Source organism: Perna viridis, chromosome 3, assembly GCF_037379345.1.
Source record: "Perna viridis isolate PV_CMFRI_1.1 ecotype Kerala chromosome 3, ASM3737934v1, whole genome shotgun sequence".
NCBI lineage: Eukaryota > Metazoa > Mollusca > Bivalvia > Mytilida > Mytilidae > Perna > Perna viridis.
In genome coordinates, this window is record NC_142447.1 from 49,148,145 (window position 1) to 49,153,847 (window position 5,703).

General features: G+C 33.1%; 1 protein-coding gene across 2 annotated transcripts in view; it reads right to left on the reverse strand.

The window, feature by feature from the left end:
• The window catches only part of LOC148622713 (phosphatidylinositide 4-phosphatase SAC2-like), a 170,699-nt gene that overhangs the window by 73,477 nt on the left and 91,519 nt on the right, over positions 1-5,703 (reverse strand). The window lies entirely within an intron of this gene.

The following is a 5,703-nucleotide window of genomic DNA, read 5'->3' on the forward strand; positions in this document are numbered from 1 at the left end:
GAACTCGTTACATCATTTGAGTATGTGTATAATATACGGCCATTGAATCGTATGTGTATGTGGACAATAAAAAGCTCTTTGTATTTTAAGTAAATATGTATAATGTGTGAATCACATTTTAAGCATCGTATCATGTATGTATATGTATAATATATACTCTTCCTATCCTATGTAAATATGTAAAATATATGACTCTACGTAATGTATGTATATGTGAATAATATATTCTAGTATCATATGCGCATGTGCAAACGTGTAAATAAATTCATCGCATTGTATGTACAAGTGTATGAATATCAACATATATCAAAATAATCGATAACAATGATGGTTTTCAGATTTTAGGAAGTCCACATAACGGCAGTTTCGCGATTTACCCTACATAAAAACAAAGAACCAATAAAACCACGCGTATACTGTCATTCAAAGGCAACAACCAGCGAGAAAGAGTAATAAAATCAGATAATAACGAAAAGCCAATCTGGAAAGAGATGTCAGAATATATCAATCGAGAGAATGACATTCAGGATTACGTAAAATGCATTCCAGAAAGGAATGATCCAATTTGTTGTAACGTTTGTGCTCTAATCATGACAACAATAAAACTTCCGGATCTCAAATAAATTGGAAGAAATATTTAATTCCTCAAATAACGTTTCCTTTTCAGGTTATCAGTAGGTCAATGCAAAATAGAAATGTAAACATAAAGAGGAGTAAATAAATGAAATCTTACTGGTTCAATCTAAATTCAGATGAAGTAGTGGTGAACTCCGCGTTAACTGAGCTACAATTTTGCTTATCACGAATTCTATCAGCTTGAAAAAAGTGATTTTTTTTCTACAACAAAATAGAAAGAAACTTTAAAGAAAAAGAAATTAATCAATTTGTAATATAGATTATTTTCTTCAAGCAATCCAAATATAAAACCTTAAATTAAAAAAAATGCAACTGATAATTACGAGTAAAACATGTATATTTAAGTACGATTTTGTATTCACTTCCTCGGTAATTACCTATCAAAACATCTTTTGAGCCGAGACGTATGTCTAAAAGGAAAACTAGTTCCATATATTAATACGTATCTTGTTGAAATGTTCTGAAAATTCACTTGGGTAATTGAAACATGTCAATGACAGGTCATTTCATCATTAACCTTAAGGTCAAATCCTCAGCCCTAGAGTATATAGAGTGTCAATAACAAAAACCTTCTGAGTAAATCATTGGGCAAAGAAACAACCGATATGTCCATACAATACTTACCCCTATCCCAGGTAATTATAATATGTCTGTGTATTTAAAGAAATAAGTAACTTAGAAAGTTTTAAGAGAAGTTAATGTCCGAGTCAAAGAATTTTTATCACAGGTGAAAGTAGTGCACAACAGATGGGCCCTCTTCTTTCACTAGTACTTAACGTTTGAGTCCTCTTCTTTCACTAGTACTAAACGCTTGGGTCCTCTTCTTTCATTACTGCTTAACACTTGTGAGCTCTTCTGTCGCTAGAACTTAACATTTGGGACATCCTCGTTCACTTCAGCTAAACACATGGGCCCTCTTCTTTAACGACAGCTGAAAGCTTGGGTCCTCTTCTTTCACAAATACTTAACACTTGACTCTTCGTCTTTCACTACAGCTTAACGCTTGGACACCTCGTCTTTCACAACTGCTTAGCACTTGGACTTTTCGTCTTTCACAACTGCTTAACGCTTGGACACTTCGTCTTTCACTACAACTTAACAACTGGACATTTCGTCTTTCGCTTCGGCTTAACACATGGGCACTTCGTCTTTCACTACTGTTTAACACTTGGACACTTCGTCTTTCACTACTGCTTAACGTTTTGACCCTCTTCTTTTGCTAAAGTTTAACGTTTCAGCGTTTTTTTTTCAACTTACTAATATAATCAATAAATAAAACATTCAAATTCAAATTTCTGATCAGTGACACCCCCACTTCTTCAAGTAGATGTCATCTGAATTTAAAACGCTTGCTATTTTTCCTCCGTACAAGAGAATTAAAATACACTTTTGAAACAAAACACAACTTTCATCTGTGGCAACAAACTTACAGCACCTGCATATGGAATTTTCATATCACAACTCATATGTTATACCAGAGCTAGCCGTAACTACGCAGACTTTTGTATTGCGCTAGACTTCTTACAATTGGGCTTCTGGAAAATAGTTGTGTTGCTCCAAGATTGAAGTCATCATTACAGAAGTTTTATGGTCTCATCATGAACTAAGTTACGGTGTATCCATCTGCACAACGGAGACTGCTGTGTTCAACGTGTCATAGTTTTCCTTTCCTATTTCGTCTACCCCGGACTTGACTTTTTATGAGAAACTCGGCGGTTGTTTATAGAAAAGCAGAAGATGCTTACCCTACCAGTTGCTCAATTACTTTTGTTACTTTGTATGTATTATTTTAGTTACTGTATGTTCTTTGTTGTGTTGGTCTGTTTTCCATCTGGTCTTTGTTCCTGGATTACATACATTTGATTTCCGCTAGAATCTTGGTTTCCTTGCTTACTCTTTCATCTTAGAAAGGATTGTTTGGTAGACTTGTTTTTAATACACGTTACATCAAGGCGATATGTTTGTTGAGATAGGGTGTTTTTGTAATGGTATACAGTTTCGATGCAGAATGGCTGCTAACGTGATCATAGTTCTCCTTTCCTCTTTCGTCTACCCCGGACTTGACTTTTTATGAGCAACTCGGTGGGTGTTTCTAGAAAAGCAGAAGATGCTAACCCTACCGGTGCACCTGGTCAATGCCCATGTTTTCAGTGGAGTTGCTCATTTACTTTTGTTACTTTGTATGTATTATTTTAGTTATTGCATAATCTTTGTTGTGTTGGTCTGTTTTCCATCTGGTCTTTGTCCCTTTGGTAGACTTGTTTTTAATACACGTTACATCAGTGCGATATGTTTGTTGAGATAGGGTGTTTTTGTAATGGTATACAGTTTCGATGCAGAATGACTGCTAACGTGATCATCGTATTTCCCGATTTAATGTTAAGCCTGTTTATAGGAATTTCATACATACATCAAATGCAAAGACAGGAAACCTCTCCCCAAAATATCCTTAAATATTTTTTACAGTTATATGCCATATTGTTGTCGCCATTAATGTATCATAATGACAATGTTGATGAATAAAATGCAACCTCTTTGGCCATAAGGGGGAAAAGTATTTCATGATAAAGATCTATTCATTCAATCTTACACATTTTCCTTAAATGTTCAGTTTACCAACATTAAGGTAGATATTTTGACAAAAAAACTTATAATTACATTGAAAATATTTCAGAAAATCAAATTTTAAACAAGTAAAAAAATTCAGTTCGAATAGCTAAGAGTCAATCCAAGTAAATAAATTGGTTAAACAGACTTCTGAATGTCGCCGTCTTAGCAAGATACTAATTCTACCACTGCTTTTTACTTCCGTTATTATCACATACTACCATAATAAGTATTTACGCCATGAACTACGAAAGTAGCCAAGGGTATCACTTTCTAAATCTAATTGGCTTTCACATGCCATAACGTACTTCCAGCACTTTGGCAGTAACATTTGCCTCAGGCAGAGCAAACTTGGCCATCAGTCTATTTATCAACAAATTGGAGCTAACCGACCCTATGGCAGTATCTGCAGATTGTGTAAAAGCTAAGATTTCACGGGGATTTACTGTCTAATTACTAAATAACCATAGAGGAGACTATTATCAAATCAGGCGCTGACAAAATAGGATGGTAATGCATTAAATGGTAGAATCATTTGTCCCTAGGGATATATCTGAATCGGATTAAATGTTTCTATTCTATATCGTGATAATACCAAGTCACAACAACGTACAGACTCTTTAAACTGAAATTATAATTCCATAATATAGCATCTTCAACAAGATATAAAATGCCCCCCCCCCAAAAAAAAAATGAAAATAAAAAACAAAAACACAAAAAAAAAACAGTTTCTATAAAATGGAAGCTTAAGAAGGATCAACTTCAGGTTTATTTGGGGTTTTTTTTCAGAAAGCAAGTGGTTTTGTTTTTTGTTTTCCTTTGTTTCTTTTTGTTTTTGTAAGTCTTTAAACAGCTCACATTAAAACTAACAAAACTAAGCTAATCGATATCATATCTTGCTTTATTAATCATATGACCGTGTTTAATTCTAACTTCAAAAGTGCTAACAAGACAAATAAACATACTTTAAACCATTTTCCCCGACATCGACGTTATGACACAACACTGACTAAGCGTGCTACTGTAATTTAGTAAAAGACATTTCCATGTAACATTAATTGAAGAAAAGGTCGTAAGCTAATCAAGCAGAGAATAAATCGGTAAGGACTTAAAACTTCAATTTCATGGTAAGGTACATACAGAACAAAATAACGTCTGAGACAGAAGGAATCCCACTGCGCCAATAAAATTACCTACAAACGGTAATTCATCGAACCAAAAATTCTTGTCTATCTTTCCTTTTTATATAGATTCTAATATTCACACGTCTGAGATTACATTATATATATGTGTAGGCTGACAAATCTATAGACTATGCAACATTTTTTGTGACATTTATTTTCTTTCATTTTCAAATGTTAAAATCAGCCTAGAATCACCTCTATACGTTAAATTGACGCCATGATTTATGTTTCGAACTGTCTTAAGTATTCAATTTAATACAGAACTCTTCTTACTAAGCCTAGCAATTTCCATTTATTAGTATCCAGTAAATCTTGTTAATAACGTAATGACCATGCATACAGTTTCCTGGTAAGATGTAGAGTTAAGGAGAGTGGTATTTACCTTGTTTTTATTGGTAAATCTATGACAATTGTACCCTTTGTCATCAGCTAAAATGGATTTATTTGTCTTTAATGTTTGTAGGTCAAGCAGAAAACGTTTCAGAATAAAGGAACTTACAGGCAGGACTTATTCTAGCCGTATTATATGCTTGTGAAAAGTATACGTATACCTAACAAAAATGTCTAAATGTGCAAAGAATTCTAAGAAAACGTCAAAGATATTCTGCAATACAAATCAAAGAACAAAATACATTGTTACATCTAAATGACAAAGACCAAAAAAGTATAAGTCAATTAAACAATCAGCAACAATAAGCAACTGTGTTTCAAATCCAGGAGAACCGTTCGAGTGAACTAGTGAGAATTCCAGCAAAGAGACACTACTAGTGGATTTTATCAAAACTAATGAAATCTAAAGAACAATACATATATATACAGGAGTAACTGATAGATTCATATTCTATTGTTATAAAATCAGAAACTAAATAACTTACTAAAATATTATTAAGCAATGAAATTCATCACATACTTAACAAACATCATTTTACTAAAACAAAAGATATTTTTGCTACTTGCTACAGATGATTTATAACAAGTACCAATGATCTAGAATGAAAACGTGTTCTTAGTAATCATGTTACTTTAAAAAATAAAACTAAATACGTAAATTCTACCTAAAATAACACAAAATGATAGAAAGTTAACTAAATATGAATGTAAAGGAAATTGACAATGATTAAATTTTCTCCGAGTAAAAGACTTTGAAGCAGAGAAAACATTTGATTGGCACAGCAATCAGTTTCTGAGTAAATGGGTGTAGATTTCTAAATTTATAGAAAATCGTATTGATCTTTTAGGTAATCTTGTTGGTTTCCACTTAGCAAACACTTCAGCA